Raw genomic sequence first — 16,850 nt, forward strand, 5'->3', positions numbered from 1 at the left:
CTTCCCTGTTGGAAGGACAGACTGGAAAGCAGTGCTGTTGGAAGGACAGACTGGAAAGCAGTGCTGTCACCAAAGGTAATTTTGATCTTGAAAACAGGATTTAGACTCACTCATTAGGGTCCATCTCACTTGGATGGGAAATGCTTATTTAATTGCAGCTTACCCACTTTGATTTAAATGAATGTTAAGTTTCTTGAGACATCCATTGTGAAATGTGCTGTTAATCTTATAGAGGCAGAAAGGTACTGCCCAAGGCAATTTCATAGAGCACCCTTTTTTCACCTCTAATTGTAATGGCCTATAAAAGTATATTGCATTATCGCCTAAGTCACCATTTCTCATCTCACAAATCTCAGTCCGGTTCTATATTTTGTTAGGGGCTATCAAGTGTCTTTCTGATGTGCTTAATAACTCTGTTGTCAGTTGAGTTTCTCTTTGATAGTAAGACACGGTAATTCTAAACACCTTCATGAGAACAGGTCTCTTTTATTGTTCTACTTGGGATAAAAAATGTTATCTTTCCTCTTCTGAGATTTTGTATCTACTACTTTGTCTTTTGGGACCTAATCAATCATAATTGTAATATGGGATATGTTGAAGTCCTCACATGTTACATATTTTTGTCTTAATTCACTTAAGAGAAAGAAGTACACATCTCACCCTAAGAAAGTAAGAACTAGCGTTCTCATCCAAACTCAATAATAGTGATTCCCAAAAAGTAGTAAAGACTACTAAAGTCAATTGTTGAGATTATAGTATGGAAGAGAGGAACTGGATGAAAAAATGAGTGTGGGTTGAATGTAGTTATATGTCTATATTTAAAAGTCTATATTATATTAGGCTAATAAAACCCCCACACAGTGGGGAGGAAAAATTCAAATTAACAGGTGGCTGAGGCTTTTCCAAGCTTTCCCAGTTCAAAACCCATTTTGGTTTCAATCCATCATGATTACAGTGACATTGTTAAAAGCAGGAAAGAAAAGGAGGTAAGTAATTAGGTAGTGGGGACAATTTATGACCTTTTATTATCTCAATTCTGAGTGTCCATGAACTTTACTTTTGTACTCAGGGAGCAAAAGAAATCAGAATTGAATTTGTCATTGGAGCACTCTGTCAAATGCAAATAGAAAACAAAAAAGGCAATGACAGAAATGAAAGCGTAACAAGCCACAGTCACTGCAATTAAGGCAGAAGGTGTTTGCACCACTTTACTGGATGCTGAGGAAGTACATTGTGGTGAAGGAAGTGCCCCAACCACTGCACTCGGCCTCATTCGACAAAGACAGAGAAGAGCATGCACACTGACCAAAGCGTGGGGCTCAGGTGGTGGACAGGTTTAGAGGGCATAGAGGAGGACCAGGAAAGACTGAGACAAAGACGCAGGCCTTGCCTGCTCACTCATTCTGTAGGGTTATGGTTACCAAAGCTGGCTGATCATCAGAACCATCTCCAGAGGTTAAACAAATAAAATAAAATTACAGACGCCCAAACCTAAACTCAGATATACTGACTTAGTTAGGTGCAGGGAGGGTCCTGGAAGTGTGTACCCTAAGGAACTTCATGGGTGATGCAGATGATTAGGTCTGTTTGTTAACCACTGGTTTAGAGAATTGTGGCAAGCCTTGGAGAGCAGGGATTGCTGATTAAATAAAAACACATTACATGGTATCTATGTAATTATCTGTGTGAACATGCATACAGGACTTTGATTCTACCTGTTGCTGAGCCATTCAGTTTCTTTGATTCTACCTGTTACTGAGCCATTCAGTTTCTTCAATAATGCCAAATGCAAATTTCTTGTCAAGAAATGTATTGTTCTCATCATCTGCAGTCCAACTCACTTACTTGTATAAACAAGCACCCAAACAAAAACAAAACCCATGACAACACCATGAATTATACAATTTTAACCTATAGTTACTTGCTTTTTAAATATGATTTGGTACCAAATACTATTTTTTAATTAAACGATTTCAATTTGGAGGATAGTGTAACACTTTTTTAAGAAAATGAAAAGTCACCTTGACTACAACAACCACATGATGTAATTGAAAGAATTATAGAATCTTAGAATGGAGAAGGCTGGATTCAAATCCTCATTCTGCTAATTATTAGTGACATAAACTTAGCAACTTAACTCTTATCTCTCTGAGCCTGTTTTCTTATGTACAGATTGGGGCTGAAAAATATGAGTCTCCCAGCATCTTTTTGAGAACTAAATGAGATGACATATATAAAGCCTCTAGAATACTTCCTGTCTCAGATAAATAAATGTTAGCAATGTTAGCTCTTTTCTTCCTCTTTCTTCTTTCCCATAATTCCCTGCCCAACTCCACTTTCTTCAACTTTTGACAATAGGGTCTGATGCAAAAAGAGTGGAAACAAACAAAAAAAAGAGAATTTCAGTCAAACTTGATATACAACAAAGGTCGGCAAACTTTTTCTGTGAAGGATCAGACATCAGAGCAACTCTGATGCAACTACTCAATTCTGCCATTGTAGCAAGAAAGCAACCATAGACAGTAAGTAGACAAATGAGCATGGCTGTGTTCCAATACAACTTTATTTGCACAAACAAGTGGCAAGCTGGACATGACCTGTGGCTGTTTGCCAACACCTGATAATACAGAAAGGTTTTTTAGAAATACATGAGTTGGTGCAGGACATGATGCAATGGGGACTCAAAGTCAGAAAAAACAAGGTTTGAGATCCCTCTTCACCACCAGCTAGCTGGATGACTTTGCAAGTCACATCACCTCTCTAAGCTCAATTTTCTCATCTATAAAGATCAAGGAGTTTAGCTAAAGAGTCTCTGAAATCTCTGCTATCTCTTTAAGCCTATGATTCTTCGGGAGACAGCAGTGTCCTGGAGAGAATCACCAATGGACTGTAACTCAAGTTTCAGCATTTGATGTGTTTGTTCTTTCACAGTTGATCAATGAATCATAAAGAACAACAGAAGCGCTCCACTCCTAAGTATGATTTATTTGATGAAAAAGGGAAAAAATAACATTTGGTCAAAATAAATGTTATTTTCTCCACAGACACAAAGAAGCAATCAGAATGGTTATTCAATTCTAAATGTCATGTGTAATTTCATATGGCTTAAAGTCAGATTGCCATGTCAGTGGCTGAAGACCTGCTAATTGAAAGTCTTGCTTTTTTCTTTTTTTTTTTTTTTTTTTTTTTTTTGAGACGGAGTCTAGCTCTGTCGCCCAGGCTGGAGTGCAGTGGCCAGATCTCAGCTCACTGCAAGCTCCGCCTCCCAGGTTTACACCATTCTCCTGGCTCAGCCTCCCGAGTAGCTGGGACTACAGGCGCCTGCCACCTCGCCCGGCTAGTTTTTTGTATTTTTTAGTAGAGACGGGGTTTCACCGTGTTAACCAGGATGGTCTCGATCTCCTGACCTTGTGATCCGCCCGTCTCGGCCTCCCAAAATGCTGGGATTACAGGCTTGAGCCACCGCGCCCGGCCGTATTTTCTAAGTGAGCAGTACTCTCACTCTAAATGTGATATATTAATCAGGGAGTAAAAAAAATCAATCAAAATTGTTTTTCCAAAGGAAACCATTGTGGAAGTATGTTTGTACTGAAACAGTAAGTGTGCTATGTCCTGCAAGAGGAAATGTTAGTATGTACTAGAAAATAAATAGTAAGTTGTTTAAAAACACGTGATGAAAGAAAAGATACTGAATTAAAAATTGGTCTCTAATTCTGGTACTGCTACCAAGTAGCTTAGCCAAAGCACTTGTCTCTCGACTCAATTCAGTTATTCATAGAAAATATCATAATAGTTATTAGTTAGTAAGCCCTTACTAGGCGCCAGACACTGTTTTTAGTGAATTATTTCATTTAATCCTCACCCAAACCCCATGAGAGAGGATCTGCTGCTATTGCTGTTTTGTAGATGAGAAAACTGAGGCACAAAGAGGCTAACTTGTCCACAAGTTACCTATAAAGCATTGAGAAACCTCTGTTGTCATTCCTGATTCCTTTCTCCAATAAAAAGCCTATTGCTAGTGCAGGGATATCTATACAACTAGAAAATTGTTTTCCTGAAAAATCAGCATAATTCTAAACAGTCCTCACTGTTCTTTAGAGTGCAAAAAGTCACGGAATCATTAATTCGGCTTACACAAATGAATGATTTCTCTGTCTGCATTCTTCAACCATGAAATCCTAGACAACTTCCAGAAAGCTGTGGCCCGGAACACCCCGATCCCACTCAGAACACTATTTATAAGAATGCCCCGTATGCAGTAGTCTTTACAGTTTTTCTTTTTCTCAAATGTTCTCTAGCCTATGTAGATGACATTTATGCAATTCAGAGAAAGATGCCTCAACAGGATTAGTCAGCAGCAAAGTCCTCTGACGCAGCTTCTGTGATCTAGTTAAAAATAGGAAAGAGGATGTTTTGCATAAGTCATCAGCATTGTGCGGTATTGGAGAACTGACCACTGTTTTGGTTCCCACATCCTGTTACTTTATCTAAAAACAGATGAAAACCCTGTCCCTGAATTCTTGGACAAGACCTTTTGCTTCTGTGACCTCAGGGCTCAGGTTCTTCTTGTTCTGGGCTCCTTTGGTCACTTCCCTTCACCCCCTGCCATTTACAATCCCAACTGTCAGTCTTGGGCTCAGGGCCTCTGCTTTCCTTCTGCCCTCCCAGGGATTGCAAACCAAGGGCTAGAGGGGTCAGGTAGATAATATGAAGCCAACCAGGTAGATGAGGGTAAATTAGATGACGCCCTTTCTTGAAAGGAGGGCGTCTCTTTACTAAACCTCTGACAGATCGACTGGCTTTTCCCAGAGCAGGCAAAAATCCAGATTGATAGAGAAACTTGCCTAATCTTGAAATGTTAGAAATAAATTAGAATATTAATTTAAAAAATAAAGTGGGGGTCAAATCATAAGCTTTTCAGTTTGTAACCTCTGCCCCATACCCTCTCCTATGAGGAAGTTTTGTGTTACCAGCTATAGAATGAAATTCTACAAAATCTAGATAAACCCTCCCACTTTTTCCAGTTCTTGATTTCTAATTTGGAAAGGGTATGGGATGATGATAGGAGTCCTGGATTCTGATTTTGGCTCTGCCCTTTGCTAACTATGGAACTTTGGATGAGTTGGCTTCACCTTTCTGGGACTCAGTCTCCTCATCTTTAAAATGGGCAATTAGAGGCAATGAGCTTGAGAGCTCTATCAAGCTCTATTAGCCAATGAGTCTGATAGATCTTCATTCTCGTCTCCCCTTCCTTGCCCTTCCTGATCTCAAGTACCAATTCCCCACCACAGTGAGTGACCCGAATATTTTCCTGATTTTCTCAGTTTAGAAGTCAGCTTTATTTGTAACTCTCTTGCTGTCTAACACCCAACCAGTTCTGTTGCTGCAGCATCCCTTAACCCTCCTCTCCACCCCACAATGTTGGCTGTCACCATCATGTCCTCAACAAATCACTACATTTGCTTTCGTCTCTACTCCAGCTTCTCCATCGCCCCTCAGTTTTGCAGTCCCTTCTCCAGAAATGAAACAAAAACTAATTTAAAAGCACTTGGTTCAGAGCTTTTCCCTGGAAGAGAATGTACGTGGAAATTTACAATCCCCATTTCTTATCACAGCCAATCCCCAAATTGCCGCTGCCCTTGAAGGTTAATGGGCATCTTTAAGTCACAAGCTGGGCATGAGGGGGAGGTGCTCTCAAGTGGTCCCTCATTAGGAAATCAAACATTCATACCCCAGGAGGAGCTATAAATATTTAGACACTATCTCAAATATAAGTCTCTAATGCATTATGGACAACAATGTTACCAAATGCCTGGAAAGGAAGAACTCTCTAGTACATTTTTTTCCTCACAAAAGTAGAGAAAGTTTCTCTCTCTTAAAAGTAGAGAAACTGTTATCGCCCAAAAAACAAATTCCTATTTATCACTGGCAGGGCTGAACCTTGAAGGCAGGAAGATTCTGGAGAATTCAAACCGCTCCCCTTTATCTTGTTTTTCAGCTGGTGAATGTATTCAAGCCGAATTCAATCTGTCAGCAGTATCACGCTCCCTCCAAAATCTCCAGTGAAGAATCTTCCCTGTCTTTTCTGTCTTCTGTGGTTGCTCACACTCCCCAGCATTCCCTGGTTTATGGCATCATAAACCAATTTCTGCTTCTGTCTTCACATGACTGTCTTCTTTCTGTGTCCAACATTCTCCCTTCCTATAAGAACAGAGTTATTGAATTACAGTCCACCATCATCCAGTATGACCTCATTTTAATTTTATTACATCCACAAAAACTCTATTTCCAAATAAGATTATATTTATAGGTACCAGGAGTTAGAGCTTTGTATTATTCCTTTTTCACACTGCTATAGACATACTCGAGACTGGGTAATTTATAAAGAAAAAGAGGTTTAATAGACTCACTGTTCCATGTGGCTGGGGAGGCCTCACAATCACGGAGGAAGGCAAAAGGCACATCTTACATGGCAGCAGACAAGAGAGAATGAGAGCCAAGTGAAAGGGGTTTTCCCTTATAAAACCATCAAATCTCGTGAGACTTACTTCCACGAGAACAGTATGGGGGAAGCTGCCCCCGTGATTCAATTATCTCCCACCAGGTCCCTCCCACAACACATGGGGATAATGGGAGCTACAATCTGAGATAAGATTTGGGTGGGGACACAGCCAAACCATATCAGGCTTGAACATATCTCTTGGGGAGGACACAATTCAACCTGGTACAGTGAACAACCAGCAAAGAATTTCCCCTTCAAGAATCACGCTATGTGCATTATGCAGAATCAACTCTTTAGAACATAACATTTACGAGTCGGTCATAGCACAGCTGCACAGTTAGAATGAACTTTCTATATTTTTGAGTGTACCTCAGCTCTCAATGCAGACAAAAAAGAGTAGGAGAAATCAACACTGGGTTTTTGATACAGTCAGAGGGAAGTTGTTCTAAGGAATTTGGGATTATATCTTACCCACAATAAATGGTTTGCTACTTAGAGAGAGGCTCATTGAGCATTCAGGAAAGGACCTACATTTGCTTGAGATGATGTTCAGGACCTAGACAGAAGACCTCAGCAATACATTGAACTGAGCCATCAGAGGCCATATAGAGAGAGATACCAAATGTGGGAATCAATACAGGGTTTTATGGGAAGGCAGAGAATGGTGGTTAAGGACCTTAAGTAAGGAATAGGTTCAGCTGCTGCACGAAGGTAATGCCTATCCACACCAGCTGTGAGTAGTATACGTGTGGCAGACAGTTTTGCTAGAAGAGGCGAAAATTCACCTTGAAAAGAAAAGGTGAGGTGATCCTCAACCAGTATTAGTGGACCCCATCTGAGTATTTCTTAAAAGTCTTACATGTTTTAGCCTGGGAGCGGTGTCTCACGCCTGTAATCCCAATACTTATAGAGGCCAAGATGAGAGGATTGCTTGAGTTCAGGAGTTCAAGACCAACCTGGGCGACATAATGAAACCTCATCTTTACAAAAACTACAAGACGTAACAAAATTTGCCAGGTGTGGTGGCACATGCCTGTATTTCTGGCTACTTGGGAGGCTCAGATGGGAGGATCACTTGAGTCCGGCAGGTTGAGGCTGCAGTGAGCCAATATTGTGCCACTGCACCACAGGCTGGGAGACAGAGCAAGACCCTGTCTCAAAAAACAAAAACAAAACGAAGTATTACAAGTTTACAAGTTTACAGTTGAAGAAGAGACTATGGTAAAAAAAAAAAAAATCTATATATCTATATATCTATCTATATATATACACACACACACTATATGAATAGAGAATGGCTCAGCACGATCCATCCTCATTAAAGGTATGCAAACCATGTTAGGGCCTTGGAAAACACAAATAGACCAGTCTAATAAAAATGGCATGGTAAAACAAAATTAAGTGTTCACTGTGACTCTTGTTCCCATATTTGCTTGCGATGATGTTCAGGTCTTCTTCAGTCTTGACGGTGAGCCTACCAGCAGCCAGATGATGGCAGTGACCAGGAGGTGACAGAGTCTACTGAGATGGGTGAAAGTTTGAGAGCCAGACATTATTTTTGGAACCAAACGCTTCTCCCAGAGACTCTTTTCAGGGCTGGCTTTCAATATGTGAGAAGAAAACAGTTTTGAAACGAGTCAATGAAAATGGCTGACAAGAATTATTTCTTGGCGAGGAAGTCGTGAAGAAATTTTATATTTCTAGTTTAAAATGCGTTTAAATGCATTTTCAAAGTTAATTTCTGAGACGACAATGTTCCCTTAATTTAAGAGATTCTGTATCAAGAGTAGATGTAAATACGGCTGGGAATTGCCATGGTTAGAAATCTGAATAAAGTACAGCAGTGCCTGGGAACTAGAGGCCAATTGAGAACAGCATAATGTAGAAGTGAGTTGCCAAGGGAACAAGCCTCCAAGTGAGACACGACCATCCTGCGGGCGGACACCATATAGAGAGATGGGAGGGGGACCAAGAACGTGCTAGGCGGCCAAGAGTCTTCAGGAGGGACAATGAGACAGCCTTCCCATTAGCTATCTGCCACCAGAAGGAAAGCCAACAGCTTCCAAAGCCACCAAAAAGGGGAATACAATTCAGGGCTTCTTGAGTATTTTCAATCTGACCATATTCATTTTGTCATTCAAGTGTTGGGTTACTCCAAAGAACACTGACCGAGTGCCTTCTGTATGCCAGGCCAGGCATAGAGACTAAGGAGGCACAGTAGCTCTCTGTCTCTGGTTGCGCTCTGGAAGAGCAAGACCTAAACACAGCCACTGGCTCACTCCTGGGAATTGGGCCTCCTTTTGCCCTGCAGCTCTGGTCCTCTTGCAGTGGGCCAGCCAGGTCGCCTTCCTGGCTGAGGGACACCCTGACCACTGTGCCCAGGATTCCAGCTCCTTCAGAACTGATCTTCTTGGCCTCCACGTCATCCCCATGGCAGGTCCAGCACCTGTGATCAGCCTCCCCTGTGCTCCACTGACCTCCTCCCACGCTTCCTGCTGGGCTTTCTCAGAACTTGCCTGGAATGTCCACTTCATTTCACCATCCTGGTCTTCCCAACTCTGTGTGCCTTCCCCATCCGTTCTCATGCTCAGTCCCAGCCTTGACTTTGGCATTCTGCTCCTGGCTCTGGCTTTTGCATGTGACCTTCAATAGGGATGGGATAGTGACTCACAGAAAATGCTCAAATCAAAGTTGTTACCCTAACCCGTTCCTCTGCACATCAGTGAACATAACCTCCAGCTTCCTCCCGTGGGACCGGGCAACACCTCCTCCTGCTCAGTCGCCAACGATAAGCTTCCTGTTCAGGTCCTCGTTATTTTCTTCATTCCTTAGCACCCTCTCCTCAACAGTGGCCTTCTGTTATTACTGTGAGCTCACCAATCTATTTTTAAACTTCCCGTTGCCTTTACAATCTCGTTCATGCTGCATCTTCTTTCACTACAAACCAACTTTCCTTCCAGAGCAACCGACACTGAGCAAGACGTTCGTATTGTGATCACACTGCACTCGGATTGCTTTATTGTTCACAAACTTCCTCTCTTATAGTCCTTTAACAATGCGGTAAAGTAACCAAGGCAGGTATTTTCACCTCCAATTCACGAATCAGGAAGTGAGGTTCAGAAAGGTTAAGTGACTTTGTCCAGGTCACACGCTGAGAAGTGATGAACCCCGTCTTCTCGTTCTAAGTGGGCTCCTTGTCCCTGTCACGTGTCATGTGGCACTTGAGGCTCTGCCTGTTGTGGCACTGAGTCTGTGCCCACACCATGCCCCACTCCTGTTCTAAGACTTCTTCCTTCTTGGTATGAAGCCAGCATCCTCCAAAGAATTTCAATAAACAGAAACACCAACTCATGCCTGCATTTTCCTATTTCCCATTAGACCCAGTGGCATAACCGCATTGTCTAAGGCCCTCCAGCTAAGCTGCAGGATGCTCCATTTTTTCCTTTTTGCCTACAAGCGAAACAACGAGAAAATCCTGGGAGGCTCTCCCTGTCTCAGGAGCTCCCTTGAAATCCCAGCAGGGATGCCCTCTCTCACCACTCCTATTCAACATAGTGTTGGAAGTTCTGGCTAGGGCAATCAGGCAAGAGAAAGAAATCAAGGGTATTCAGTTAGGAAAAGAAGAAGTCAAATTGTCCCTCTTTGCAGATGACATGATTGTATATTTAGAAAACCCCATTGTCTCAGCCCAAAATCTCCTTAAGCTGATAAGCAACTTCAGCAAAGTCTCAGGATACAAAATTAATGTGCAAAAATCACAAGCATTCTTATACACTAGTAACAGACAAACAGAGAGCCAAATCATGAATGAACTTCCATTCACAATCGCTTCAAAGAGAATCAAATACCTAGGAATCCAACTTACAAGGGATGTAAAGGACCTCTTCAAGGAGAACTACAAACCACTGCTCAGTGAAATAAAAGAGGACACAAACAAATGGAAGAACATACCATGCTCATGGATAGGAAGAATCAATATCGTGAAAATGGCCATACTGCCCAAGGTAATTTATAGATTCAATGCCATCCCCATCAAGCTACCAATGAGTTTCTTCACAGAATTGGAAAAAACTGCTTTAAAGTTCATATGGAACCAAAAAAGAGCCCGCATCTCCAAGACAATCCTAAGTCAAAAGAACAAAGCTGGAGGCATCACGCTACCTGACTTCAAACTATACTACAAGGCTACAGTAACCAAAACAGCATGGTACTGGTACCAAAACAGAGATATAGACCAATGGAACAGAACAGAGTCCTCAGAAATAATACCACACATCTACAGCCATCTGATCTTTGACAAACCTGAGAGAAACAAGAAATGGGGAAAGGATTCCCTATTTAATAAATGGTGCTGGGAAAATTGGCTAGCCATAAGTAGAAAGCTGAAACTGGATCCTTTCCTTACTCCTTATACGAAAATTAATTCAAGATGGATTAGAGACTTAAATGTTAGACCTAATACCATAAAAATCCTAGAGGAAAATCTAGGTAGTACCATTCAGGACATAGGCATGGGCAAAGACTTCATGTCTAAAACACCAAAAGCAACGGCAGCAAAAGCCAAAATTGACAAATGGGATCTCATTAAACTAAAGAGCTTCTGCACAGCAAAAGAAACTACCATCAGAGTGAACAGGCAACCTACAGAATGGGAGAAAATTTTTGCAATCTACTCATCTGACAAAGGGCTAATATCCAGAACCTACAAAGAACTCCAACAAATTTACAAGAAAAAAACAAACAACCCCATCAAAAAGTGGGCAAAGGATATGAATAGACATTTCTCAAAAGAAGACATTCATACAGCCAACAGACACATGAAAAAATGCTCATCATCACTGGCCATCAGAGAAATGCAAATCAAAACCACAATGAGATACCATCTCACACCAGTTAGAATGGCGATCATTCAAAAGTCAGGAAACAACAGGTGCTGGAGAGGATGTGGAGAAATAGGAACACTTTTACACTGTTGGTGGGATTGTAAACTAGTTCAACCATTATGGAAAACAGTATGGCGATTCCTCAAGGATCTAGAACTAGATGTACCATATGACCCAGCCATCCCATTACTGGGTATATACCCAAAGGATTATAAATTATGCTGCTATAAAGACACATGCACACGTATGTTTATTGCAGCACTATTCACAATAGCAAAGACTTGGAATCAACCCAAATGTCCATCAGTGACAGATTGGATTAAGAAAATGTGGCATATATACACCATGGAATACTATGCAGCCATAAAAAAGGATGAGTTTGTGTCCTTTGTAGGGACATGGATGCAGCTGGAATCCATCATTCTTAGCAAACTATCACAAGAACAGAAAACCAAACACCGCATGTTCTCACTCATAGGTGGGAACTGAACAATGAGATCACTTGGACTCGGGAAGGGGAACATCACACACCGGGGCCTATCATGGGGAGGGGGGCGGGGGGAGGGATTGCATTGGGAGTTATACCTGATGTAAATGACGAGTTGATGGGTGCAGCACACCAACAAGGCACAAGTATACATATGTAACAAACCTGCACGTTATGCACATGTACCCTACAACTTACAGTATAATAATAATAAATAAATTAAAAAAAAAAAAAAGAAATCCCAGCCCTGCCTGCCTAGCATTCCTGCCTGCACTCCGAGAAGCCTCTCCCTGGCAAGTTTTTATTAGAAGCGCCCCGAGGGCTGTGTCCACATTTCCTTAATGTTCTGGAAACCTCTTCCCCTCTCCGCAGACCTGTGCAGGGCGGTACATATTGATTGGTGCGGGCGTGCTTGTTCTTTTGGGAAGGAGAAAGCAAGCTTCTTGCAACAAGAAATCCCAAGACAAGATAATTATTTACAGTGACAGTGGCCCCAAAGTGTAAAGCGACTCAGAGGATTGTAAACCACTTAAGAAAAGGAAACAAAGGTTGGGGAGGCGGTGGCGGGGAGAGAGTAAACAACTCCCAGGGCCCCTGTCTGCAGCGCCCAGGGGAGGGGAGAGGCCGGGAGCCGCCTCCGGGGGTCTCGCGGGGCCGCCCCTGGGACAGCTGAGCCAGAGACAGGCCCTGCCGGAGCCTCTCTGGGTAAGGAACAGGACCAGAGCGCGCTCGGTGTAAGGGAAGCTTGCGCTCCTTCAGCCCCTTTCCAGGGCCTGCGCTGATTCATGGAAACGGCGCTCACCAGAGCCTCCGCAGTTGCTGTCTTTACCAGCTGACGCCCCGTCCAGCTCTGCGCGGGTCGCGTTGCTTGCAGTCTCATCCTCTCCTCGCCCACACACTTCTGACGACGCTCCTGGTTTCGGCCCTCCGGCCGAATAAACCCCTTCCTTGTGTAACTCGGTGTCTGAGGAGTTTTGTCTGCCACTCGTCCTGCTACAGGCAGAGGATGGAAGTAGATGACCTCAGAGGCAGTAAGGATGGAACACACAGGGTGCCTTGCCAGGCATAGAGAGGAGACTCCTTGAATTAAGGAATTGCTTTGATCCTGAAGTGCTCAGTTATAGAACTTAGGAAGACAAAGCTGTTTCCTAATACAGTTCTGGTTCTCGCAGTAGACAACTGCTGATTTCCAATGTGACTTTTTCACAGACCCTCCCTGATCATCTGGAAGGACTCGGTTCTTTACCTCTGGGAAGAAGACTGCGGGATATCGCAGGTGGGCTCCTGAAACCTTTTACTGCCATTCGGAGACATTTGCCTTTCAACTCCCTTCTCTCCAACTTTCCTTTAAACTTTTTAACCACCTAAACTCCCAAATCCCTCATTTATATTCACCAATTTATTTTAAAATGGTTATGTGAAGCCTACTTCCTTTTTCCAGTTTTTTAAAAATTGTGGTAAAATACATACAAATTTTACTATTGTAACCGCGATAGTTTTAGAATGTACATGTCAGTGGCTTTTAGTACATTCACTGTATTATACAATCGTTGCTACTCTATAATTTCAGAATATCTCTGTCAACCCCAGAAGAAATCCTGGCCCATTGAGCAGTCACTCCCCATGTCTCCCTTCCTTTGGCCCCTGGAAACCACTAATCTGCTTTCTTTCTCCATGTATTTGCCTGTTTTGGATGTTTCATGTAAATGAACTCATGTATGTGGCCTTTAGTGTCTGGCTTCATTTACTTAGCGTAATGTTTTCAAGGCTCTTCCATGTTGTAGCACGCATCAGTACTTCATTCCTTATTTAATAGCTGAATAATATTTCACTGCATGGATATACCACATTTTGTTTATCTAGCTGACAATAGATGGACAGTTTTTGTTGTCTCCGCATTTTGGCTATTATGGATAATGTTATCAACATTCGTGTATGGATGTTTGTTAGAATGCCTGTTTTCAGTTCTTTTGGGAATGTCCCTAGGACTGGAATTGCTGGGTCACGTGGTAGTTCTGTTACGCTGATGGAGGAACCACCCAACTAACTTCCACTGCTGTGCCTATTCTTTGTCTGGCATCACCTCAGGCACTGGGATGCAACAATGAGTAAGACATGATCTCTGCCTGGTTGAATTCATAACCCAGCTGGGGAGACTGGCACGTGGTAGGGGCAATTACACGAGTGTGTAACTGTTGACTTTGTTTGCTCAAACCCAACCCTTTAAGAGGCTCTGTCAAGGCAAAGACTCTGATGGGAACAGTACTATGGGATATTAGAACTCCAGTCTCTTGCAGAATATCTGTGGCCAATGGAACTCAGAATATATACCATGTCCCATAGAAGCTGAGGAAAGACTGTGACACAGTCAAGAATTGCTTTGGGGCTTGGAATTGGCATAGAAACAGGGAACAAAAGGTAGCACCATTGATTTATTACAAAGCATACTTGTAGGCAGAAGAGAGGAAGGCACTAGGAATAGTCATTGTTAACTAAGTGCTTATCAAGTGTCAGATGCTGTTCAAAATACTTTCATTTAAGCCTCATGAGAATTCAGTGAAGTAGATGAAATACCAGCATTTTAGAGGTAATGACATGGAGCCACAGGGTTTCAGTGGCTTGTTCCAGATCACATAGGATGGGGCTGTGTGATTGACTGGAGAGTTAGCAATCTCTGACCATTTGCTTCTGGTCAACCAGGTGAGTGGGGAGAAGGTAGAGGAGTTGAGAGAAGCAAATGGGTGTGGTTGGTGAGAGGATTGAACTGACATAACTGGGGTACACACGGGTTCAAGAGTTTCAATTATCCTAGATTGGACTGTCGTTTTGTGGTCATTAGACTGAAATTGATTTTTAAATGCCAGAACATTCTCTTGCCACTTAAACATGATCATCAGAGCCATGGGATCTGGCCAAGATTTAACCTGAGAGAAAGAGAGAGGGCAGGCGAGAGGGGAAAGAATGAATGCACAGAATAGATTTGAAGGGACCATAGGAGAAAGTTAAGTAGAAAAAAGTTACTTTATGATTGTCAAACCCTGCTCATGCACAAAGGGGTGATTTACATTCTGGGAGCCTTACATATAACCAGGAAGAATGAAAGAGTCAGCATATATTTGCTGGGGAATTGAATGAATGATGTGCACAGTACTCAAAGGTGCAGGTACATCTCAGGGAAGAGACACGGTGCCAGAACTTGACACTATTTCACATTTTAAATTGTATTTAGTTATCTGTACCTGCCTCATTTCAGAAAAGATTGGAAAGTGCCATCTCACATCATCTTCACTTCATTGCTTGGTGTTGTATTTCTAGATTAGAAAACAGGAGCACATTCAGTGGCAAAATTCATGGGATTCTATTACGGGCCTGGTAAACTGGGAACTTTTACATTAATCACATCTGCAGAATTAGGTGCTCCTGCTCAGAAAATGCAGTTTCCAGTCAAGAAGAATTCACTTTCATATCTCGTTACTTAATAAATTAAAAGTCTTCCCCACTTGCGGTGTTGAATCTTATGATTATCCATAGGGCTGCTATTTTCAGGTGACTTACTAGCTGTGACTTCAAGAAATAAGCTCCCTGGTAGAAACAATGAGAGCTGATTTCTATGAGCACCTACTGTGTGCTGCTGCTGTGCTGGGTGAATTCTTTACACTATCTTATTTAATCTTGAGGTGGATGCTACGATGATTCCAGCTTACAGGTAAGGAAATGGAAGCGTATTCTCTCTATTTGGAGAAGACTCACAAATTTAATCTTGGACTCAGCTTTCTCCTCTGTGTGTTCAACACCTTCTTTGTTCTCTCTGCTTGGATATCTCACAGGCATCTCAAATATAATGTGTCTAAAACCCGGCCTCTGATCTGTCTCCTGAAGCTGGTCTTGTTTTCTTTGAGAATGGCAGTAACATCCATCCAGTTTCAAAAGCCAAGAAAAGAGGAGTCATCTTTGGTTCCCTTTTCTTGCTGACCTAGTCCTTTACGGTTTTTTGTTGTTGTTGTTGTTGTTGTTGTTGTTTTGGTCAATGTAACCAATGAAATGTTCCTCAAATGTCCCACTTTTCATCTCTACCACCACCACTACCACCACCCTTGTGCAAATTATCACCATCTCTGGCTTAGACACCTGCAACGGCCTCCTTTCTGGCCTGTAGGTTTCCATTCTGGTCCTCTCCATTTCATCCTTTGTGCTATAGCTCCAGTGATCCTTACGGAATGCTGTTCTGATCAGATCAGAACTCTGCCTAAGACCCTTCAAAGGCTTCCTATTGCTCTTAGGATGAAGAAAAACTGTCCTGGTTCCTCTAGGATCATCTTTGTCTTTCTCAGGCTTTCTCAGTCTCTCTCTTTCTCAATCTTAATCTCTCTCTGTCTCATCTTTCTCTTTCATTTTCCCCCACTGCGCCCACCCCATACTTTAGCCTTCATTTTTTACTGACCCTTCCAGGTCTTCACCCTCCCCAGCTCCAGCTGCACACATGGCTCTCTGCAGGAAGCCTTTCCTTCCCTCCTTTGCCTGGTTATCTCCTACCCATTCATCAGGTCTCAGCTCTTACATCACTTCCTCAGGGAAGCCCTCCCTGACCACTCCCCAAATCACCAAATCTTTTCTTTCGGGTTCTTGTTTCACTGCATTCCCCTTCTTTGTAGCACTACAGTTATATATTTATGCTGGCTTGTGATCAATGTCTGTTTTTCCCAGGAGAGCAGAAACAATTTTTTTTTAATTCACAATTTTATCACTGGTGTCAATACCCGGCACATAATGTATACTCAATAAATACTAGTTGTCTAAGGGCAAGAGCTCGCAGTGAATAGCGGAGTGAGGAAGGCAGCTCAGTGTCATATATCCTCTGAGCCTCCCTTTCCTCATCTGTGACATGAAACTAAAAGCTCTTTCTGTCCCTAAGTTTCTGTCTTGCTCTTATTTCTCATCTGAATAAAGTTTAAGTCTGAACTATGTTTGGATATAATGA

This window comes from Theropithecus gelada, chromosome 8 (genome assembly GCF_003255815.1).
Source record: "Theropithecus gelada isolate Dixy chromosome 8, Tgel_1.0, whole genome shotgun sequence".
Lineage (NCBI taxonomy): Eukaryota > Metazoa > Chordata > Mammalia > Primates > Cercopithecidae > Theropithecus > Theropithecus gelada.